The 25,640-nt window shown below is 39.3% G+C and overlaps 1 protein-coding gene and 1 long non-coding RNA gene across 2 annotated transcripts in view; one reads left to right on the forward strand and one right to left on the reverse strand.

Annotated features, from left to right (window-relative positions):
- The window catches only part of LOC116151557 (trafficking protein particle complex subunit 9), a 373,012-nt gene that overhangs the window by 208,850 nt on the left and 138,522 nt on the right, over window positions 1-25,640 (reverse strand). The gene's annotated exons all lie outside the window — the stretch shown is intronic.
- LOC116147424 (uncharacterized) overlaps window positions 4,415-25,640 on the forward strand; it is a 46,463-nt gene continuing 25,237 nt past the window's right edge. The window contains exon 1 of the long non-coding RNA XR_010377066.1: window positions 4,415-4,523. This is a non-coding gene — a long non-coding RNA (uncharacterized LOC116147424). The remainder of the gene's footprint in view (window positions 4,524-25,640) is intronic.

A 25,640-nucleotide genomic window follows, 5' to 3' on the forward strand; every position in this document is an offset into this window, starting at 1 on the left:
TTTTTTAAATGGCCATGCATTATACATAGATATGTTATTGACGAGTTGGTTCCCTATTTTTGTAGATGCAGAAGTTTTTATGCTTCACAGACATTTCAGCCTAGCAGAGAGAAAAATTTCTTGCATTTTGCTGAACATGTCCGGGTGGCTTTATCAAATATTGTCCAGGCCGGCAGAGGTGAATACACATCCAAACCTGAACCATTTGAATGTCTGCAAGATTTTAAGAGTCTAGAATGTCAGATCTGGACTATAACTCTGGTGAATGACATCAGTGAGTGGACTCAAGAAAACTCCATTTGAGTGCAAAACTTTTCATAAGCCAAAAAAATGCTTTGAAATTGTGGCAAAGCCAGAGACTTTTGTGCACCACATATGGGCACAAACCCATGGGGACAACCACAGACTTTCTGGAGTGCCAAGGGAATTCCATGTCAGGAGTCCAGCACTCACAGGAATCCAACAAGTCCCTGCCAGCCAGAGCACCTTCATTGCTACTGTGCTGTTTTGAGCAAATGTCTTTTCATAAGGTTCAAATTGGTTTGTTGTTATTTTTTTTGCATAAAAAATTTAAACAATTTCTTGTTCCCTTGGTGAAAGTAAAAGCCTAACATTTTCTGATTTCTTTTGACAGAGAAAGCATGAGCCTATGAATATAACCTCATCTGTGATGGTCTGCAGCTGGGAGCAACCTGATCAGTGTCAGTCCCTTTGCAGCCATTGGCTGGGAGCCTGCATGTTACCTGGAATGATATTTGAAATATGTCACCCTAGCCTTGCCTTTGCTGTGGGCTGGGAGGCGAGTTAGTCAGAATCTGCATTATGGAATGTATGTTTCAGACCCAAAGCTAGGAGATCTTTTTTAATAGCCAGAGAATGTAGTCATAAATATATCTATAAATGTATTAATGCAAGAAAATTTTTAACGATTATTTTATTGTAAAAATTTACTCCCAAAATTGAAAATGTAAGAAGAGTGGAATTAAAACTCATCTGTACATTAATTATACATAAAGAATCTTAAAATCCTTCTAAACTATTTTTTGTTCAAATGTAGATATTTTTCCCTTCCAAAAAGGAAAATTATTATTTCACATTTTTTGCTTTTTCCTTTTATTATATATTCCATATCAATAAACATAATTCTTTTAAATCCCTTTTAATGGCTGTTAACACTATATTGAACAGATATGTAAATAGTCTTAGGTTTCAGAAATTGAAAAATTTGTCATTACAATACCACTGCAAAGAATATTTTGGTGTTACTAATTTTAGTTACTAATTTGGACTAAAAATTAACAAGTTTGCTTTTCTTCACCAAAAATATTGGTTATTTTATGAATGGACTGTAAGGATTTTAAATAACTTTTCAGTAATTTCAACAAAGAAATTATCTTTAAGACAAAAATGTATGATGGTTTGCAAATCTATTTTTATTATATCTTCACTTTTACCAGTGTCATATGTGTGTGTGTTTGCACAAGTGCTTTAACTAACAGCAATGTAAGAAAAATCTGTGTACTAAAAATGTGAAAATACTTAGTTTCCTGGTTTGTGTTTTCATTCTCCCAATATAGGTTTTGGATGACAAGCTTGTATTTGCAAAAATACACACTTTGTGGGAGGTGCTCTGTACATAGGCTGAGATACTGCACATAAAATTGCCTCTGAAGCCCAGTGATCTGAAAACCCGGTCCTCAGCCTTTGATAATTTCAGCTGTTTTATGAAAGTCCTCCAAGTGGATGAAAGTATCATCAAGCCGGAGCAAGAGTTTTTCATTGCCCTATTTGAGAAGAGCTGAGTGAATGACTTTTATATTCAGGGTAGAGATACATTCTTCAATCCAGCTACCAGAAGCCGCATTGTAAGTCTAAACCGAGCTTAGCTGCTGTCTTGGGGGTGATTTAGAACCTGTTGTTGAATTATCAGTGATTTGGTTTGGTTTTTAAAAGCTGCCCATAAAAAGGAAAAAAGAGAAAGAAAAGAAATATGCCTACAGATTCCTGTTAGGATAGTAAACAGTGGCTGGTTAGTTACCCTGTATAAGCCACACACTCCCTTAAAATCTTTTTAGGTTTACTTCATCCTTTCTCAGATCAAGTATCAAGTAAGGGACAGTGTTAAAAGAAATTCGGGATTAACAGGCTTGTGAGCTCCGGGATCTACAAGGCAGCTTTCCCTCCCCATGGTGTAAGTCAAATGGCAGAAACAAAATAAAGCACCTTATGTATCCTCCGGTGTTAACAGGAAAAGGCTAATTTTCTTGACCTTGTTTCTTCCTGGGTAAAATGAAAATAATATGTATGAGGTGACAATCTCATTTAGGGCAGGAACCATGTTGTCTTGTTCACTGCTGAATCCCAGGCACAGGGAAGGCTGGGTTTAACGAGTCACTGAATGAATGAACTGTAGTTCCCCCAGAGTTACCATGCGGGGCAGTGTGGATTAGCAGCTAAGAGCATAGATTCTAGAGGGGAGGGTACAGCTCAAGTGATGGGGGGCATGCATAGCCCGCATAAGATCCTGGGTTCAGCCCCAACACCCCCTCTAAAATAGACAAATAACCCTAATTACTTCCCCACACCCCACCAGAATTACCTTATTATCTTCCCGCCAAAAACAACAACAAAAAAAAAGAGAAGTGGCCAAGAGCGCAGAATCAGGATGGAACACCTTTGCTGGTTTCTCGCTGTCGACCTTGTAAAAGACATTTAGCCTCTGTGTTTATGACGTTCCTCATCAATAAAATGGGGATAATAATAGTACCCACCTCGTAGAGTTTCTATGGGGATTAATGAATCTGTGTCAATGTTAGAACAGCCCTGGCTAATAGTAAGTACTACGCATCTGTCAGCTATTTTCATAATTACTGACAGATGTTATTATCAACCAAAGAAGTATTCGTTCTTTGTAAAGGATATGCATGTTAGACCATTTCATTTATCATTTTCTCTAATTCAGGCTATTCCCTCTGAAATACCATTTTCTGTCTGTGCACTAGAAAGCCACAGGGCTTTCCAAATTTCATCTGTCTGGGTTCTTGTCATGATGGCAATACTGCAGAGTGTTGACATTTTTTAGGGACTCCATCTGAGATGACAGCAACCCCTCAAATTCAGGAGCGCTTCTCTAACTGATAACATCTCACATGAAATGAAGTTTTTAAAATGTAACAGCCTCAGACGCTTAATGATGCCATAAATGCAAGGATGTTATATCTAAGCTCTTTAAATAAATCCTGTAATTGAAATAAAGGAAATACTATATTATAGTGCTCTATGACTTTGTTATCTTTGCTATCCATTTATCTGACTCTCTAAGACCAGAGAAAGCAAAGACTGAGATTAATCATTACTACTATGTGGTACACGTATTTGTGGATGAAGACAATACTGAAATGCACTGTTTAAGATATTAAAATGGACACTAAACAGCTGCTTGATTCATATGCATGAACAGAACAGGGAGCTGGGTGCAGGGAGCAGACACTGAGCTTCCTGGATCAGAGACCCATCATAACAGTCCAGCCCAGCCGTCCACATGTTTTATATTTATGTCCCAGCAAAATTAGAAGTGAGAGTCTGAAATGAACTTTGGGGACCCTTGCAAACAGCTGTCATGATTACTAATGTGGGACACCAGGATTCTGCAGTGTTTAGTTGGCATCTGTGCACAACCAGTTCTTTTCCACTAAAGCCTCTTGTAATTTCTGGTCCCAGATCCAGGCTGAGGAATCATCTCATGTGGTGTTTGGAAGGGAGGTAAGTGGAGTCAGGACCCATGTTAAGGCTTTGTGGGTAATAATCTGGTTCTAGTACAATAGAAAGGAAAGTGGGTCAGGTGGGAAGGAGAATGACAGGATTTAAATTTTGTTTCTTGAGTCAGCTAAATACATATCATCATGCCAAGTTTCTTTGTTTATATTCCATGTGCTGTCACCGAATAACTACTGAATTGCGGGGACAAAAAAGCCTGGGTTTTAGAATTGACCCTGCCCCTAAACAGCCAGAGTCCAGGTTCCTCTGGGGGTCCAAGGAGGGCCTGGACCTTCAGGTGTCCCTCCACTGCAGCAGTTTGGGCACTTGGGTGGGCTAGTTTTTTTGCTGTGGAAGACTGGCCCGGTTGTAGGACATTAATCAACTGCAAGGCTCTCACCAAGTACCTACGGTGGTCCCAGGACTGTAACATCCAAGCGTTCCTTTCCACCCACGTTTGCAAATGACCCTCAAGGGGTTAGTATTAATCCTGGGTGAGAATTATGAAAAATTATATGGTACCTCCATCCCTTCTGGCAAGTGAGGGCCCCTTATTTACAAATGAACACGAAGTGTTAGCACCGCATTTTATCAACAGAACATGTGAACACGTGGTGACAGTGATGCTAACCTGTTTGCTTCTGCTTCCCAGTGCAACTTCAGCCTCCGTCAGAGGACCTCTGCTGCCCCAGCATACAGGGCCTTCTGTACAGGGAATGGGCTCCTCCTCGAAGCATAGACAAGAAGCAGCCCTTAGATCTCATCAGGTGAGCTGTTGTGGAGAGCACTCCAGTGGGAAGAACTCAGGGTTGCCCTCATGGCATCTGAGGGTGACAGTCCCCTAAGAGTGTTACCAACCAGGAAGCTCACAGGAGCTCTGAGCTTTGTTGCCCCAAGTTTTTACTGGAGGCTTTATTACAAAGACATGATTTACTGGGTCACTACCGACATGGTTAACCCAAACCCTAACTGTAAGTCAAAACTTTCCTTAGCCATAACCTTTGAGCCCCTTCCTCTCCTGGTGGTCACTCACTTGTCACAAAGCTCAAAGCCCCACTCCTCTAATCACATGGTTGGTGTATCTGGCTGGCCAGTCCCCATCCTGAGTCAACTCATGAACACAAGCCATCCAAGGGTCCACCATGAACAGCAAAGACATTCCTATCTTGGGAAATTTCAAGGCTTTAGTGGTTGCCGTCCAGGAATTGGGACCAGAGTCCTACCGAAATCTTCATTAAACAGGATTAAAGTTAGATTTCACTTAAATTATAGAATGAGAGAGAAATTCTCACTGCTTTGCCGTATTTGCTGTTCGACACCGTTTCACTACACCACATGACTGTAATGTCATGCTCAGCATGTGTCTTCTCAGAGCACCAGTGCCAGCTGCTCCCCGGGAGATTATGCTCTTTGGGCAAGGCTGCTGGGGGGAGGGAGGCCAAGGACAACAGAGCAAACAAAAATCATCAGGCAAATAAGGAAACAATTTCAGATTGAAATGAAGGAAATAACACAGTGTTGAGATGGGAGACTTGGGGGGAAGTGAGTCAAGAAAGCTATCTTTGAGTAGGTTACATGTGAGCTGAGATGGCGATAAGGAGGCTGGACTTTGAGGATCTGGGAAAAGTCACCCCAGGAATAGAGGCAGCTTTTCCATTGGCCCCGAGGCACAAATGTGCTCAGCAGGTTTGAGGAGATACTGGAGCCAGAGCTGGTGAGAGTGAAGAGACGCAAGGTTTAGAAGGGCTTCAGGAGCACGGAAAGGAGTGTAGACTCTAAGTTCAGTGAGAAGCAGTCATGATAGTTTAAGCACTAAAGTAATTTTCTTTCACTCACATTTTGCCAACATAATGTGGAGAATGAATTGCAGGGACCCAGGAAGCAGGGAGGCCGGGTCCGAGGCCCTTGGAGTGGGCCAGATGAGAGATGGTGGGAGCCAGGGAGGAATGCGTTTGGGGAGTGGGGCTGACAGGATGCAGTTATGGGTTGGCTGTGGATGGTGAGGAGAAGAGAAGGGTCAAGGTAGCCCCAGGTCTGCCTGGAGCCAGGTGCCTGTTGTTTCTAATCTCAGCGCCCCATGCAGGTGCCAACCTACTTGGGCAAACCTTCCAAGTGAGGGTTTTAAAACACTGAAGTCTTTTTGTTTGTTTCATATTTTATGGAAAGGTTCAACATGTACAGAAGTAGAGAGAACAGCACAGCCAGCCTGCCTGTATCAGTCTCCCAGCTCCAGAATTATCAACTCAGAGTCACTGTTGTTGCATCTTTCATCGCCACCTCCTCCCCTCCCCCACTACGGGATCATTTTGAAGGCAATCCTACCTAGCTTAACCTTTCATTAGTGAAATGACAAGCTCTTTCAAATACAATTGGAATATTCCTTTTCTTTTTTTTAGGGTTACAAAATAATTTCCTGATTGTCACAAAAATACACTTTTAAGTAGTTTTGGGGTTGAAATCAGGATCCAGACTAGGTTCAGACATTGCAGCTCGCATATCTCTCAAGTGGGTTCTAATCTATAATTTTCCTTTTTCTCATTTTTCTTGAAATTGCTGAGGGGTTTCTCTATTTACTGTGTGGCTGATTTCATTCTCCCCTGTGGTGTTAGACTTGTTTCTCCATCCTATGTATTTGCTTTAGCTAAGTGATCCTCCCCTAAAAGCTTGATCTGACTGAGGTTCAACTCTGTGCAAGAATACTTGTTATGTGAAGTTTTGTACTCCTGTCACAAGGTACATTATGTCCAGTTGACTCTCTTTTTTGTGATGACAGCAGCCAATAATGATTGTCACCCGGGATCATTATTTCATAAGGGATTTTATTTGATGTGGTCATACTCTAATTTTCTCCCTCAATTATCAGCAGGATCACAGTCATGAAGAGGCACTTTCTCATTAACCGGGTTATCCTGTAGAACACTGTTCTAAAAGAGGATGTTTGTACATATGTAAATATTTAAAGTTGATACATTTTTCTTTTCTTTTTAAATCATTTTTTTTTCTAATGGAGTTACTGAAGATTGAATCTAGGACCTTATGCATGCTGAGCACACACTCTGCCACTGAGTGTACCCCATCACCCTTGAGTTTCATATTTATATGATATTTTCCTTCTATTATTTTTGATTTATGTTATACAGTATTTGATGGCAGGGCAATGGGTTTGATGGCTCTTTAATCATTCTTTATGGGTTTTCGGGGATTGTGTGTGTGTTTGTGTTTGTTAAGAAAACAATTTTCCCACTATTTTAAGTATGTTCTACTAAAGAAAATATGTTGATCTGTTCCCTACTCCTGGTCCATGTGTTCCCTTTGTTTCTTCCCACTAGTGGGCCTTTGAAATCTGTGACAAGACTAGCATGTCGTTAATCCAGGTTGAAGGAGATATGAAGAGATTTATTCAAGAAGATGAAATTTGTAAACAATGCATTGGAAAGTATTGAGAAAGTTATTCATTAGGAGAAGGTCTGGGGTTGAACTGTTAAGTGCACAGAAATCTAAGCTATGAGCCACCAAGACAAGTATTAACTCCAGGAAAAACAAAGTAGGGGAGAAAAAAGTAAGCCTAGCAGACAACTTGCTACAGCTGTGAACAGTCTGTACCGAGTCCTAATAATGTAAAGCAAGGATACCGAGCTGATCAAAATTATAATGTAATTGTATCAAAAGGTTGGAAGAATGAAGGTTTGGGTGTGTAGATGAGATGGGGTTTGAAAGAGAGCTTAATTCTCATTTTCCAAAATAGAACGTTAGATAGGTGATACATAAAGTTGAAAAAGTCAGTAGGCTGTGTTTCAAGGATATTAGTCAGAGAACGGGAGTAATTACTCCAAGAGTCAGCAGTAGGAGCTGAACGTGGTTGCTTCTGACCAGGAAGTGGGGCGGTTGTTGGGAACTGCTCCTTTTTACAATCGGTGTTCCAGAACTGTTTGACTCTTTAATGAATGTATGGTATAACTTTGATAAAAAGAAATCAAAGCTGAATTTTGAAAAATTGATGTTAAGAATTGGGGTGTTTTTGACAGAGAGAAATAACAATCAGACAAAACAACATTTGAAGGGATCCTCATTATTCCTAGCCTTTCAGCAAGGACTAGGAGGCAGACATCTGTTAAAGGTTCAAAAATTCTTTCTGACCTACTTGCCAACATGTAACCTTTGGAAGTAATGAACTCCCCGTTGCTGTAAATATCCAGGCAGAGGCTGCTTGACAAGCTCTGTAACTGTAGCAGGGTGTGTTTACCGTTGGCCAGTTGGAGCAGGCAACTTCTAACATTCTTTCAGTTTTGAATGTGGCATTTTCAGGAAGGATAGTTGATAAGAATGTATTACAAAAAGCTTAACAAGAAAGAGTCCAAGACATCTCAAACCCATTGCAAGGGTTTTCTCTGCCAGACACCATCCTGAGCCTGCCATCCGTTAGCCAGGCCACAAAGCCCAGTCACATGAGAATGAACACACTTTGTCCCTCCTATCTGACTTGGCATCGGGATCAACCCTTTTCCCCATGGAATGGTCCACGCCCAGGTCTCTGACGATGGAGCTGGTCTCACAGCAGCCCTGTGAGCGCTGGTCCAGCCCAAGGGGGTTCCTGCGTGAAGTTTCCCAGGACTGCAGGCTGTTCTCAGAGCTGAGTCCCCCCTAGGCTAAGCCCACGGAGCTCATCTCAGCTCCAGACTGAGCCGGAAGCCTCCAAGAGAACTCAGAGCTGAGGAAAGCCACAGGTTTTACCCAGCACTGCCGAGTCAGCAGTGCGCCAGCTGAGGGAAGTATCAAAAGCAGCAAGACACACCTGAGCCACCGCCTCATTGTTCCGCCTCATCCCCTAAGCCCTCTGTGTCTGCCTGTCTGTGTCTGTCTCCCTTTCAGGACCAGCCTGGCACCGCTTCATGCCCTGCCTCCTTTCTTCTCATCTTGCCTCCCTGGCCTGTTCCATCTACTCCAGGTTAACTGAGAAACATTGAAGAGTTTTTAAAACCTAAGAACAAGAGACGTGCTAGATACAAAGAATACAGGGCAGTACCTTCCTCAGTCACATCCCTCCTGCCCTCTCCCATTCCCACAATGAGTTTTATAAATATTTTGTCACAGAGACATTGCACTCCCAGTTGTTATCATTATCAGCCATTTCCTTATTATCTGTGGTTTACGATGCATTTGCTCCAGGGACGTTCCCGAGATAAGGCAGGAGCAGATGACTGAGCCAGTTGTTGATGTCCACTTGTGTCAAGCCTGTTAAGAATGATTTTTGGGGGATTTGTTGAATGTGCCATCCTGTCCAATGGGTGGTGATGATCCCCTGCATCTGCTCCGGAGTCAGCCTCATCCCCTCCTTTACTCTGTTCTCATTTATCTCTCTTCAGCAGGTGAACTAGTGATCTGTACTTCTATGATACGTAAAATACTTCTTATTTCACGGTAGAATTTGGGGGCTGCTATGAAAACGCATATATTTTAAGTGTGAATTGAGTCAGAGTTTTAAATTTAAAGCCCCCTTGATTTAGAATCAGAAATTAATATGATGGAGGGAGGGTATAGCTCAGTGTTAGATTGCATGCCTAGCATGCATGAGGTCCTGGGTTCAATCTTCAATGCCTCCATTTAAAAAACAAATAAATAAACCTAATTATGCCCCCCAAAAGAACAAAGAAAAAGAAATTAACATGAGGATGAAGCTATAGAATGATTATGTGTGTCTTCTGAAACTACCTTCTGTCTTTCTGCAGGAAATTCTGCACAGAGAAGATCAGAATCTACTTTGATTGTCTGGGCTATTACACTCAGATGCTCCTCCTGGCAGCAGTCATGGGGGTGACTTGCTTTCTGTATGGATATTTTAATCAAAATAACTACCTGGAGGTAACTTCTCTTTATTCCTTGTTACCGTGCTTACTTAACTTAGAATGACATTCTCCAGGAGCATCCACGTTGCTGCAAATGGCCCTATATTGTCAGTTTTTATGGCCGAGTAGTATTCCATTGTATAAATATACCACTTCTTTAGCCAGTCATCCATTGATGGACATGTAGGCTGTCTCCATGTCTTGGCTATTTTACATAGTGCGGCTATGAACATTGGGGTGCAGGTGTCATCCTGAAGTAGGGTTCCTTCAGGATATATGCCCAGGAGTGGGATTCCTGTGTCACATGGCAAGTCTATTCCTAGTCTTTTGAGGAAACTCAATACTGTTTTCCACAGTGGCTGCACCAAGCTGCATTCCCACCAGAAGTTTAGGAGGTTCCCCTTTCTCCACAGCTTCTCTAGCATTTGTCATTTGTGGATATTTGAATGATGGCCATTCTGACTGGTTTGAGGTGATACCTTGTAGTTTTGATTTGCATTTCTCTGATAATTAGTGATATTGAGCATTTTTTCATGTGCCCATTGATCATTTGTATGTCTTCCTTGGAGAATTGCTTGTTTAGGTCTTCTACCCATTTTTGGATTGGGTTATTTGGTTGTTTCTTATTAAGTCATATGAGCTGCTTATATATTCTGGAGACCAAGCCTTTGTCAGTTTCATTTGCAAAACTGTTCTCCCATTCTGTAGGTTGTCTTTTTGTTTTACATATGGTGTCCTTTGCTGTGCAAAAGCTTGTAAGTTTCATTAGGTCCCATTTGTTTATTCTTGCTTTTATTTCTATTGCTTCGGTTGACTCCTCTAGGGGAACATTTCTGAGATGTATGTCAGATATTATGCCTGTATTTTCTTCTAGGAGGTTTATTGTATCTTGTCTTATGTTTATCTTGCTGAAGAGAGTGTCTTTATTCCATTGTATATTCTTGCCTCCTTTGTCAAAGACTAGTTGACCAAAAGTTTGTGGGTTCATTTCTGGGCTCTCTATTCTGTTCCATTGTTCTATATGTTTGTTTTTCTACCAATACCATGCTGTCTTGATGACTGTAACTCTACAGAATTGTCTGAAGTTTGGGAGAGTTGTTCCTCCAACCTCTTTCTTTTTTCTTCAGAAATGCCCTGGAAATTCTATGTCTTTGATCGTTCCATATAAGTTTTATTGTGATTTGTTCTAGTTCTATGAAATATGTCTGGGGTAATTTGATAGGGATTGCATTAAATCTGTAGATTGCCTTGGGCATTGTGACCATTTTAACAATATTGATTCTTGCAATCCAAGAGCATGGGATACCTTTCCATTTTTTAAAGTCTTCTTTAATTTCCTTCACCAATGGTTTATAGTTTTCTCTGTATAATTCTCTCACCTATGTGGTTAGATTTATTTCTAGATATTTTTTTACTTTGGGTGCTATTTTAAAGGGGATTGTTTCTTTACTTTCTTTTTCTGTTGATTCATCATTAGTGTAAAGAAATGCAACTGATTTTTGAACATTAATCTTGTAACCTGCTACCTTGCTAAATTCTTCGATCAGCTCTAGTAGTTTTTGTGTGGACTTTTAAGGGTTTTCTATATATAGTATCGTGTCATCTGCATATAGTGACACTTTTACCTCTTCTTTTCCAATTTAGACCCCTTTTACTTCTCTTACTTGCCTGATTGCTGTGGCCAGGAATTCCAAGTCTATGTTGAATAGGAGTGGTGATAGTGGGCATCGTTGTCTTGTCCCAGATTTTAGTAGGAAGCTTTTGAGTTTTTCACCGTTGAGTGCTATGCTGGCTGTAGGTTTGTCATATATAGCTTTTATGATTTTGAGATATGTTCCCTCAATACCCACTTGGGTGAGGATTTTTATCATAAATGGGTGTTGAATTTTATCAAAAGCTTTTCTGCATCTATTGAGACGATCATGTGGTTTTTGTCCTTTCTCTTGTTGATGTGAAGTATGACATTGATTTGCATATGTTGAACCACCCTTGTGTCCCTGAGATGAACCCCATTTGAGTATGATGTATAACCTTTTTTATGTGCTGTTGGATTCTATTTGCTAGTATTTTGGTAAGGACTTTCTGCATCTGTGTTCATCAGTGATATTGGTCTGTAAATCTCCTTTTTGGTGGTGTCTTTGCCTGGCTTTAGTATCAGGGTGATGGTGGCTTCATAGAATGAGTTTGGGAATATTCCTTCTTTTCAATCTTCTGGAAGAGTTTGAGAAGGACTGGTATGAGTTCTTCTTTGTATGTGTTGTAGAATTCCCTGGTGAAGCTGTCCAGTCCTGGACTTTTATTTGCAGGGAGGTTTTTTATTGTTAATTCAATTTCATTCCTAGTGATCAGTATATTGAAGTGGTCAGTGTCTTCTTGATTCAGTCTTGGTGGACTGTATGTTTCCAGAAACTTGTCCATCTCCTCTAGGTTATCCATTTTGTTTCCATGTACTTTTTCATGATATTCTCATATGATATTCTGGATTTCTATGTTATTTGTTGTAATTTCTCCATTTTCCTTTCTTATTTTGCAAATTTGGGCTCTCTCTTTTTTCTTCTTTGTGAGTTTGGCCAGAGGTTTGTCGATTTTATTTACTCTTTCAAAAAACTAGCTTTTGGTTTGATTGATTATTTTCTTTATTTTTTTATCTCTATGTTATTTATTTCCTCCATTATCTTTATTATTTCCTTCCTTCTGCTGAATTTTGGGTGTTTTTGCTCTTCTGTTTCTAGTTCTTTTAGCTGGTGGGTTTGATTTTTTATCTGATATTGTTCTTTTTTAGGAAGGCCTGTATCACCCTAAACTTTCCTCTTAGCACTGCTTTTGCTGCGTCCCATAAGTTTTGTGTGGTTGTGTTTTCATTTTCATTTGTCTCAAGGTATTCTTTAATTTCAACTTTGATTTCATCATTGACTCATTGGTTTTTTAATAGCATGGTGTTTAATCTCTATGCTATCCTTTTTTTCTTCTTTCTTTCTCTGTTGTTTATTTCTAGTTTCAAGGGCATTGTTGTCAGTAAAGATGCTTGAGATAATTTCTATATTCTTAAAATTGTTGAGGCTTCTTTTGTGACCAAGTACATGATCAATCCTAGAAAATGTTCCATGCGGACTTGAAAAGAATGTATATCCTATTTTGGGGGGTTGTAATGCTCTGAAATTATCCACTAAATCTAATTTTTCTATTGTATCATTTAATTTCTCTGTTGCCTTATTTATTTTCTGTCTGGAAGATCTGTCTAGTGATGTTAATGTGCTGTTAAAATTTCTGACAATGATTGTATTCCCATCAGTCTCCCCCTTTATCTCTGTTAGTAGTTGTTTTATGTACTTAGGTGCTCATGTTGGGTGCATATATATTAATGATTGTAATATCATCATCTTGTATTGCTCCTTTAATCATTATAAAATATCTTTATTTATCTTTCTTTATGGCCCTTGTTTTAAAGTCTATTTTGTCTGAAATAAGTACTGCTACACCTGCTTTTTTGGTTTCCATTTGCATGGAATATCCTTTTCCGTCCATTCACTCTCAATCTATATGTGTCCTTCTCCCTAAAGTGTGTCTCTTGTATGCAGTGTATTGAAGGTTCTTGCTTTGTTATCCAGTCTGCCACTCTGTCTTTTGACTGGAGCATTTAGTCCATTAACATTTACAATAATTAATGATAGATGAGTGTTTATTGCTATTTTGAACTTATTTTTGCAGTTGATTTGGTATTTCTTCTTTGTTCCTTTCTTCTTCCTTTAGTGTATGGTAATTTTCCTTTGTATTACCTTGGATTGTATTTAGTTTTTGTGACTCACTTGTAAGTTTTTGGCTTGTGGTTACACTTTTTTGTAAGTCTGTTAACCAATTACTGTAACTGTGTGTACTAAACAGATAGTAATATAATCTCAAACCCATCCTACCGAGAACAAAAAATTTAATAAAAAAGAAGAAAGAAACAAATACTCTATATTTTCTTGCTTCCCTCTCCCACTCAATAATTTAGATGTCTTCCTTTACAATTTCATGTTTATTCTGTTTGTAATTCATGGCAGTTATCACCTTTCCAGTTATGAGTTCTCATTTCTGTAGCATCCTGCATCTTTTCTATTTAGAGTAGACCTTTCAGTATTTCTTTTAGCATAGGTTTAGTGTTGCTAAAGTCTTTTAGTTTTTGCTTCTCTGTGAAATTCTTTATCTCTCCTTCTATTCTAAAGAATGGCCTTGCTGGAGAAAGTATCCTAGGCTGCATCTTTTATTTCATTCAGGACTTTGAATATATCTTGCCACTCCCTTCTGGCCTGTAGTGTTTGTGTAGAGAAATCAGCTGAGAGCCTTCTCTTGTAACTCACTCTTTGTTTTTCTCTTGCTGCCTTTAGGATCATTTCTTTATCCTTCAGTCTGGCCATCTTGATTATGATATGTCTTGTTGTGGGTCTCTTTGGGCTCTTCCTGTTTGGGAACCTCTGAGCCTCCTGTACTTGGGTGTCTGATTCCTTCTTTAGGTTTGGGAAGTTTTCAGTCATGATTTCTTTAAATACCTTTTCCATCCCCTTTGTTCTTTCTTCCCTTTCTGGAACCCCTATAATTCATAGATTGGCATGCTTTATATTATCCCATAGGTTCCTTATATTGTTTTCTTTGTTTTTTATTTCTTTTTCTCTCAGCTGTTCTGATTGGGTGCTTTCTGTTGTCCTGCCTTCTAGGTCACTTATTCATTCCTCTGCATTATCTAGCCTGCTTTGTACAGCCTTTAGGTCAGATCTCATTTCAGCCAATGAATTTAACAATTCTACTTGGCTCTTCTTTATAGCTTCTATTTTGTTTTTGACATATTTTATGTCTCTAAACACTATCTCTTTTAGTTCCTTCAGTAATTTGATCACTTCTTTTTTGAAATCTTGATCTAGTAGGCCATCAATGTCTATTTCATTGGTCGTTCTTTCAGGGGATTTCTCTTGCACTTTTAATTGGGAGTTCTTCCTCTGCTTCTTCATACTGCTCATATCTCTCTGGCACTGTGGCTTAAGGAGTATCAGTTATCTATTGTAGTCCTTAAAGGAGTTTATTTATTTATTTTTCTAAAGCCTATGTGGGAATAAAACATAAAAAAGAGAGAGAGAGAATTTTAAAAGTATGGTGGAAAACAAGGTTTGAAAACAGTGTATAATCAATAATAGAAGAGCAATTTGAAGCAGAATAAGAATTGAGTTGAGATGTCTTTTAAAAACCTTAATAAAAAGAAGAAAAAAGATCAAAACACAATATTTGAAACCTGTGAATAATCAATAACAGATCAAAACCAAGAGAATTACAAATGAAATGAGAAGTGTAAATATATAGAACTGTTTAAAAAGTAAAGATTAAAAAGGTAATAGAAAATAAAACATATAAAAAGATTTAAAAAACAAAGATGTGTTCTCCTAGAGACTGTGTGCTCTTAATGGTTTTATTGAGAGGTCTTTATGTCTTTGCCCTGTTTCATGAACTCAGCTTGCTCTGCTGGCCCCCTCGCCTGTGCTGCTCACAGTGTCTTTTGGCAAGAAGATCACGCCCCTCCAACACTGGGTCAGGTGCTGCTCTCCCTCGCAGTGGGTGGGTGGGTCACTCCCCCTCCAGATGTTGCAGTCAGTGCTGTGCCAGTTGCTCAATAGGTGGGCTCAGCTTCAAGAATAACAGCTTTATGGAGATATAATTCACATACCATAAAATGCAGCCTTTGAAAGTGTGCATTAGTGTTTTAAGTACATTTAAGGGTTGTGTAGCCATCACCCCCAAAAGGAACCAGTAACCTTTAGTAAGTTACTCCCTAACCTTCCTTTCCCTTAGCCCCCAGCAGCCATCACTCTACTTTCTGCCTCTACGTATTTGCCTGTTCTGGGCATTTCATATAAGTAGAACCATACAGTATGCTGCCTTTTTTGATTGTCATCTTTCATTTACTGTGACGTTGTCAAGGCTCATCCATGGTGTAGCATATATCAGTACCCAAATTCCTTTTTGTGTTCAAATAATATGCCATTGTTATAAATACACCACATTGCTTATCCATCCCTCAGTTGATGATGAATAATTCTGCTCTAAATGCTCATGGACAAGTTTTTGTGTGAACACATGTTTTCAGTTCTCTTGAGGATATATCAAAAAATTGAATTGCTGGGATGTATTCTACTTTTAACATTTTGAGGAATTGCTAAAGTAGTTTTAAAAGTGACTGCACCATTGTATATTTCCAGTAGTAATGTATGAGGAGTCCAGTTTCTCCACATCCTCATCAACAGTTTGTATTACCGCATTTATAGATACATATTTATATATCATATATCATATATATTTGTCATCCTAGTTGGTATGAAGTGGCATGTCATTGTGCTTTTGATTTCTGTTTCCCTAATGCCTACTGATGTTGAACATCTTTTTATGTGCTTATTTCCCATTTGTATGTCTTCTTTGGAGAAACATCTATTCAAATTCTTTGACCATTTTAATTGTATTTGTCTTTGTATTGTCACGTTTTAAGTCTTCTTTGTCTATTCTGGGTAAAAGTCCCTTATCAGGGAAAATATTGGAAATATTTTCACCCATCCTGTGGATTGTCTTGTTACTTTCTTGATGAAGTCCTTAGAAGCACAGAAGTGTTTAATTTTACTGAAGTCCAGTTTACTTGATTTTTTTTCTTTTGTTGTTTGTGCTTTTGGTGTCATGTCTTAGAAGTATTTGTAATCCAAAGTCCTGAAGATTTTCTCATTGTTCATTTTCTAACAGTTTTATAGTTTCAGGTCTGTGATTTATCTTGAGTTAATTTTCATAAATGGTGTTAAGATAAAAGTTCAGTTTTCTTTCTTTCCAGGTGTATGTTCAGGTGTCCCAGCAACAATTTTCTAAAGATTATTTTTCCCCATTGGATTGTCATGGAACCTCTGTCAAAAATTAACTGGCTACGTGTAAGAGTTTGTTTATGGACTCTCAGTTCTTTTCTCTCAGTCTATTTGTCTGTCCTTTATGCAAATACCACACTTTATGGATTAGTTTTGTTAGTGAGTTTCGAATTTGGAAACTTCAAAACTTTGTTCTTTTTCAAGATTGTTTTGACTATTCTGGGTATCTTGCATTTCCATATTAGTTTTAGGATCAGCTTGTTCATTTCTGCCAAAAAGGCAGAGTTGCATTGAATCTATAGGTCATTTTGAGGACTATTGCCATCCTAACAATAATAAGGCTTCTGATCCATGAACACAGAAGAGATTTCCATTTATTTTAGGTCATTTTTAACTTCTATCATTAGTATTTAAGTTTTCAATATACAAGTTTCAGACATTTTTCTCAGTATTCCACATATTTTTCTTAATATTCCTAAGTATTTTATTCTTTTTGATGCTATTGTAAATGAAAATGTTTCCTTCATTTTATTTTTAGATTATTCACTGCTAATGTATAGATATATAATTACTTTATTACATATTGATTTGTGTCTTACAATTTTGGTCAGACTGGGTTATTAATTCTAATAGTTTTTTTTTTCTCTCTCTCTCTCTTTTCTTTGTGGATTCCTTGTGATTTCAATATACAATATCATGTCATCTGGAATTGAAATAGTTTTATTTCTTTCTTTCTAATCTAGAGGCTTTATTTTCTTTGTATGGTTGCTTTGACTAGACCCTCTAGTACAATGTTGATTTTGGGAGGAAATAATTCAGTCTTTCACCATTATGTATGATCTTTGCTCCAGGTTTTTCATAGATGTTCTCTGTCAAGTTGTGGAAGTTCTCTTCTATTCCTAGTTTTTAATCCATTATTCTATTAATATGGCATATTACATGAATTGACTTTTGTATGTTGAACTGCCTTTGCATACCTGGATGCATCCCACTTAATTGTGGTCTATTTTTTATGTTACTGGATTGGATTTGCTTGTACTCTGTTGAGGATTTTTGCATTTATATTCATAAGAGATAGTCTTTAGTTTTCTTGTGATGTCTTTGTCTGGTTTTGGTATCAGTGTGATACTAGTCTCATTGAAATAATTGGGAAGTGTGTCCACCTCTTTATTTTTAGATGAGTTTGTGAAACATTGTTTTTTGTTTGTTTTTGTTTTTGTTTTTTCTTTAAGTAGTTGATGGAATTCACCAGTAAAGACATACGGGCCTAGCATTTCCTTGTGGGAAAATTTTGGGTTACTATTTCAGTCACTAATTATTGTAGGATTATTTGAGTTTTCTATTCTCCTTGAGTTAGCTTCAGTCATTTATGTCCTTCTAGGGATTTATCCATTTCATCTAGATTATCTCATTTATTGGCTATATAATTATTCACAGTATTCCCTTATATTCCTTGTTATTTTTGTAAGGGCGGTAGTGACATCCTTCCTTTCATTTCTCATTTTAGTAATTTGAATCTTCTCTCTTTTTTTCTTGAGTACTAGCTAAAACTTTGTCAATTTTGTTGATCTTTTCAAAGAACCAACTTTTCTTTTTGTTGATTATTCTCTGTTGTTCATCTATTCTCTATTCCAGTTATTTCTGCCTTTAGTATTTTGATTAGAATGTTTAATTCATTTACAATAATGTAACTTCTTATCAGGTTGAAGTTAAATCTGCTATCTGCTTTCTATATGTCTTTTATTTTTCCATTTCCTCTGTTACTACACATTTTTGTACAAAGTAGGCATTTTCAAGTGTGCCATTTTAATTTCTTCTTTATTTTATCTTTTTTTCCTCCTCCTCCTCTTCCTCCTCCTCCTTCTCCTCCATTGCCCTGGAGATTATAATTAACATCTTGTTTTAAAGCAATCTAGTTCACATGAATGCCAACTTAATTTCAATAGTACACAAAACTTTGCTTTGGCACCAATCTTTTCCCTCCCTTTCCTCATGCTGTCACTGTCATACAAATTACACCTTTATGCATTTATAAGTGCATCTACACAGTTTCATAAGTATTGTTTTATGCAGTTGTCTTTTACATCAAGTAGAAGAAAACACTTACATGTAATGCTCTATTTATACTGTTTTATTTTTTTACTCATGTAGTTACCTCTACTAGTGCTCTTTATTTTTCAGGTGAGTGTCCTTTCATTTACACCTGCTGGACTATCCTTAGTATTTCTTGTAGGGCAGGCCTGCTAGCAATGGATTCTTTCAGATTTTGTTTTTGTAGGAGTGTCTTAATTTCTCCTTTAATTTTTTTGAAGAATCATTTTGCTGGCTATAAAATACTTGGTGACAGTCTTTTCCTTTTATCACTTTGATGATACCATCCCACTGCCTTCTGATCTCCATTGTTTTTGATGAGAAATCAACTGTCTTACACAGGAGCCTTTGTATATGTTGAGCCACTGTTCTCTTTCTGCTGTCAAGATTCTTTGTTCTTGTCTTTTGACACACTGAGTCTGATGTGCCTATTCGAGATGTCTCTATGTTTATACCACGGGGAGTTTGTTGAGCTGCTGGGATGTACAAATTAATGTTTTCATCAAATTTGGGAAGTTTTCAGCCATTATTTCTTTATATATTTTTTCTACCCCTTTTTTTCTCTCCTTCCTTCTGGCACTCCCATTTTGCGTGTATTAGTATTGTTGATGGTGTCCCACCTACCTCTGACACAGTGTTCATTTTTTTCCATTCCTTTTCCTTTCTGTTCCACAGACTGGATAATCTCAGTATTTTTAAGTTAACTGACATTTTCTTCAACAAGTTCATATCTACAGAGAAACCTCTTACTGAATTTTTCATTTCAGTTATTATATTTGTATCTCTAGAATTTCTAGTTGGTTTTTAATATAAATTTTATCTATTGATATTCCCTGTACTATGAGATGTTCACATAATTTAATCCTTTAGGCATGGTTTCTGTTAGCTCTTTGAACATATGTGTAATTGCTTATTTATGTCTTTGTCTAGTAACTCCAGTGTCTGGGCTTCCTCAGGGAGTTTCTATTGACTACTTTTTCCCCTCTGTTATGGCCAAAATTTTCTGTTTCTTTGTACATCTTGTAATTTTCTGTTGAAAACTGGACATTTAAAATATTACAATGTGGCAGATCTGAAAGCCAGATTTTCCTCATCTCCAGGGTTTATCATTGCTTCTATTGTCATTGCTGCTGCAGCTATTTATTTAGTTACTTTCCTGAACAAATTCTGTAAAGTCTGTATTCTTTATCATGCATGGCCATGAGATCAGTATGTGTGCAGAAAGCCTAGTTGTCATCACTGTAATAATGATTGGACAGTGATTTCTTTCAATGCCTGGAGCCAGTCGTTTGAGCTGTTGCCAGGTGGCTGTGTGTCTGCGTGCTGAGGGATGCCCTCAGCACTGGCAAGCAGTCTGCAGCTCTTCCGTAGCCTTTAGTTCTTGCTTATGCAGAACCTCAAGTTCAGCCAGAGTTGAAGGTTTAAGATTTTCTCAGATCTTTCCTTGCCATGTGCCACACGTGTATGGCCTTCTACAATTCTCAGAATTTTTGGGAACTTTTTAACCCTACCTCCACCCCCAGAATGTCTCATTACTCAATTTTGTCTTCTAAGATTCCTAGTCAGCATCTAGTTAGCCTCTACTGGTACCACTGCCTCAGGCAGTTGTAATGTTAAATACTCACTGCTGATTGTTTTCCATAAACACTCTGGGGACAGGCTGTTTGCACAGAATGGGTTTGAGATAGGTCAAATAGTGACAGCTCTCTGGGGACGGATTTTTTGGGTAACTTCAAATCAATTCTGCCCCTACTTTGATTGTGAGACTGTTGCTTTTAAAGGCCACAATTTAGGTGAGGATATGGGGATTGGGGTAGATCAAGTTACAATGCCACAAACCTCACTATCTTTATGGAGATTTAGCTGTTTTTTTTTTTTTCTCAAATAAACCCTCCCTGGATTGCTGAAAGCCTTGTTTAATTTCTAGATTTCTACAGAGGTTAATTTTGACAAATTTTGCCATTGTCATTGCTTCATAGAGTAGTAAGTTTTCCAAGATTTTTACTCAGATATTCTTGAAGTGTATATCCCATTTGCATTTTTTTAACTGAGTTACTTGCAAGACTAACTAATTCTACAGCTCCAGGACCATTCACATAAAAGTCCATTTGCCTGTCTTCTCCTACAGTGAGCAGTGTGCAACTTGTCAGTTTGTTGTTTTTCTTATTAAAGTGTAGGAGTTTTTAAAAATATGTTCATGAATAGCCCTTTGTCATTTTTACAGGTTACAAAACTTCCACTAGTCTGTGGCTATATTTTTCCCTCACTTTTCGTTGCTTTAATGAAGTTCTCACTTTTAAGGATTTTCAGTATAACAATATGTGGATGCTGATCACACAGGTGAGACTTTTAACTACTGTCTAAACCTCAGTCTTTGCTCTGATTCACTGTCTAGAACATCTGAACACATCTACTGAAACCCGTATACCAATGGATGCTGACAGCCCTAATTAAAAAAATGCTTTTTAAGTAAACCAGAAAATATTAACTTTGACACTGGAAAAGACAAATCTCCAATTTCCTAGCTGATCTTGCTTTCTGTGATCATTAGCTACATCATGATTATAGAGCCAACAGGAATATTGAGCTACTGATTTTATTTCATCAGATTTTAGAATGCAGAACACATTTCAGGCCCACTTATAGCACCATATGTGTATCTTTAAGGATATGTACATATGATGATGTCTTTATTTGAAGTACCTTATTTTATTTTAAGTACCTACTGCTGTGAACCTCATTAAGGAAATCTTGGAATTGCAGAACTGAAGTATTTAATACCACCATCATCCCGTAGCATATTCTTTTGCACTTAGATGTTGTGTGGCAGAGTATTTTTCTGCTCCCTAGAAATGATCAATGTTGAAGGGGAAAAAAAGAACCCTCCTCTAATATAGCCCAAATCACACATTTATCTGAAAAATGGCCACCATTTTAGTCCACACCAATCCATCTACTCACGCTGACTCAGAGTCCTCAACACAGACAATCCACCCCTGAAGTCAGGGTCCTCAACACACGTTCTATCCCCTCCCCATTCCTTGTTGTTTCTGACCAATTTTGTCCAACGCGTCCTGCCAGTCTCTTCGCTGCCTGACTGGAGTTTTTAATTTTTACATTTGTGTTCCAGGCTGTGCCTAGTGATTTCCAGAGAAATGCCAGACACCTGGCTCATCAGGAAGGGCGGGGAGGATTTCAGGAAGCTGTTACCCTAACTCACTTGCAGATCAGTGAGTGGCTGTTGTGAGCATTCCTTCTAGATCTCTGCCATGCCGGCTGCATCCACTTCAGTAAAATAGCGTAGCTCCTCCAAACACCTCTGCCTCCATTCATTGGGTTTCTGCTTTCAGTGACACTCAGATGCTGCTGATGGGCATTATATATATATATATATATAATATATATATATAATATATATATATATTAATTGAAGTATAGTCAGTTACAATGTGTCAATTTCTGATGTACAGCACAATGTGCCAGTCATTCATATACACATATATATGTATGAATTCCTTTTCATATTCTTTTTCATTAAAGGTTATTACAAGATATTAAATATAGTTCCCTGTGCTATACAGAAGAAATTTAGTTTTTTAGCTATTTTTATATATAGTAGTTAATATTTGCAAATCTCAATCTCTGATGGGCATTTTTAAAGCTACATCTGGAACGCTTGCTGCAGAAGAGTCTGAGAAATATATTTTCAACCTCATAGCCTTTTGGTTAGGAAGTTGGAATAAAGGCTGAGCTGTCTCACCTAACTTGTCTGCCTTTGTGAGTAAAGATGTCTGGAGTTTCAAGGCCCAATGAAATGTCCCAGCCCTTCAGTAGCAAACTCTTAAGGCAACCAAAATGCTCCCATCTACCAGAGCATGACTTGTCCTTAGACACTGCTGGACATAACCACCAACACTGTCTAAGGCATCGTCTTCATCTGGTGCACATTTTCTTTAGATGTCTAATATCCTGATTAACAGGACAAGCTGGTTTGGATTCCCAAGGTCACAGGCAGCCTTCTGCCTGACTTTGGTGTATATATGTTCATTGAAGGGTCCTCTCTCAGATCAGCTAGTGCTGCCTGGTGTGTGGTTTGCCAGAGAAAGTGGGTGCAGTGCTCCCGACCAGAGTCCTACCAGTTGTTTTATTGCAGGAAGAGAGAGAGCAAAAGAGACAGAACAGGAAGTTCTTGTCCAACCTCAAACACAGTCACCCCCGCCCAGGGCTCTTGCTCTGGGACACACAGCAGTGCAGGTCAGCAGCGACTTGGCCCCGGTGTACTCCAAAACATGGTGTGGTTGTACTGGGCTATCTGTGTCTTTCATGGACCCTGCAAAGTTCTCGGTTTTGTGAAATGGGGAAGAAGGAACTCCCACCCATGCCTGTAGCTCCCAGGGTTTGCACCCTTACGGGTTTTGAGGATTTGATGGTAATTCATTCTTTTTCACCAGGTCATTTCTCGGTTACACGGCAGTCCTGTGACTTCCTTATCAGAACTGCTCCTTAAGTTCCGGAAATAGTGAAAGATGCCATTTTACCCTGTAAGTTCATGTTCAGGGAGGAGTAGGAAGACACCACAAATCAGAATTGCTGTTTTGCTTTTTGTTGTTGTTGTTTTCATAAGCAGTCTCCTGTTGTCGAATAGACACTGAGCAAATGAATGACTGTCACACTCCCATTTGAAGGATGAGGAAAATGACACTCATGGAGAGGAGGCAAATTTCCTGAGGTCCCAAAGACAAAAAGGGATGAGCACAGAATAAGATCCCTGCAAATTTCTTGGCTGTCATCAGCCTTTAGGTCAGTGACAGAGTGCCGTGTGTAATAGTAAAGTTGTAGCATGCTTTTAGAAGGGAGCAGATGTTCTTGTTTTTGTTGATACAATGACACTGTTTTGTCTGGGACTCTGAAAAAGAGAAATGGGTTAGAAAATGTTGGTTTCACATCCTTGGTCCTTCCTCCCCCTCACAAATATGTACCCTTCCATCTGTAGCAGGAATAACACAGCCCCAGCCTTCCCGTCTCATGAGATCAGTACTCATTCATTTCATCCCTGCCCACCTTTAGGCGATAAAGCACAGCATGATTTTCATGTCCTGCTTCACTGATTCTTGTGAAATTAGGTGTTTGAAGATAGAAAAGCATGAAAGGAAGCTGCTTTTTTTATATATAAAGTGCAGCAATTTCCTTAGCAGAGAAGGAAATTGAGGATTTTCTTCATTGAAAATCAATAGAGATTTCAAGACCATCTGTATTTATGATGCATAGATGAAAATGACAAAATCTAGAGGGATTACAGAAACACAAGGAAGTTACCAAAAGTGTCTTCAAAGAGCTTTTCTAAGACTGGGCTTGTAACGAGACTGTTAGTTGACAGAGACCCTCTTCTCACCCATAGTCCCTCTCCTTAGTTTGGAAAAGGCCAGCGTTTCCCCTGTGTGCAGTCCTGGTGCTTCAAGTGAGTTGTGGGGCAGGGCGGTGCACATGGGGCTGCCTTCAGTTTGTCCATCCTAAGTAACCCCTGGCAGTCAGAGGGCGAGTGTTTTGCAACCTCATGAGCCAGCCGCCATGCTCTCCGGGGTGTGTGCTCATCTCAGCTCATCCCGGCTCAGGTGATGGCAGAGCAGAGAATAGTGGCAAGAGGTCAGCCTTGAATAGCAGGGAGCAGCTGGAGTCAGCTGGGACCCAAGTGGTTAGGAGATTCAGGTGGAATTCCCAGGACTTCCCACAGCTCATTCATTCATCTAAGACTTCTCCAGCACCTGTGATGTGGTGGTGCTTCTGTTGCAAACAGAACCAAATTCCTGTCCTCATGAAGGTGACGTTCTAGTGGACATGAGAAATGATACACGCAGAAGCAGATCCAGGTCAGGACACATGAGTGCTGTCTATTTTGGAGTGCACAAGGTGAGATACTTTGGGAAGGAATGTATGATACAGGAAAGTGTGGGGGAGAGGATGGCCATATCCCAGGTCTTATTTGGGTCCCTGGGATGCACCTGGCCAAGTGTGGGTCCTTGATTTACACAAGAACAAATTCAAGAGAGAGCCACACTTCAGTAAAGGTAGATTTACCTCAGAGAGATATATACTCCATAGACAGAGTGGGCTGTAGCAGAAGGCAAGAGAAAGGCCATGAGGCTCCAGTTTAATGTGAAAGTAGATACACACTCTACAGACAGAGTGTAGGCTGTCTCCCTCAGCAGAGAGAGTAGCCACAAGGTGTGGGGTTGTTAGTTTTTATGCACTCAGTATCTTCATATGAACATAAGTGGGAGGAATATTCCAACCACTTTGGGGAAGGTGTTGGGATTCCCAGAAGTTGGGCCATCACTCACCCTTTGACCTTTTATGGTCAGTCTTGAACCTGTCCTGGCACCTGTGGGAGAGCCATTTAGCATCCTGACGTACTTTGGTGAGTGTGTATTGAAGCTCAAGGTCTACTGGGAGTTGACTTTTCCACCGTCTTGGTGCTAATGGCTGTGCCATTCTTTTAATGGCTGTGCCCGGCCCCCTTCCCTCCTGTCTCATGAAGGAGCTCTGGACTGTTTGCACAATTGCAGAGCATGAGACAGAGTGGAAAGAACTTCATAAGTGGAAGGTGGAAGGCAGTGTTAGCAGTAGAATTCTCAAGTCAATAATAAAGTAAGGGTCTTCTGTTTGCTGGGGGTACCTGTTGTCACATTAGGGAGCTGTGAGCCTTGGGGACATCAGTGAGTGGGTGGCTCACTGTGTATACTGTGTTGCTTCTTAGGCGGCCTGAGGACAGTTGGCTTATAGGTGACCCATTCACTCATGCAGGGGTCTCTTTGGGAATTCTCTGCATGTGAGGCTAACGTGGGTCACATGGGGAGCAGTACCGGCCAGTCACAGCTTGGTCCACAGTCACCTAGTGCCCTCAAGGCTTTCATCCCATGGATGCGTCACCTCCCCCTGGATGGGGACAAGGGCACAATTGGCGGGACAGCTTCTCAGTGGTGGAGGCATTGCTCTCCAGACCCAACACTCAGCAGCATGAACCACTGGTGTTGGCCACAGTCTTGGCTAGATGAGGCTGTTGGGTAGCTGAGCTCATGAGACGTGG

The sequence above is a fragment of the Camelus dromedarius genome, chromosome 21 (genome assembly GCF_036321535.1).
Source record: "Camelus dromedarius isolate mCamDro1 chromosome 21, mCamDro1.pat, whole genome shotgun sequence".
Lineage (NCBI taxonomy): Eukaryota > Metazoa > Chordata > Mammalia > Artiodactyla > Camelidae > Camelus > Camelus dromedarius.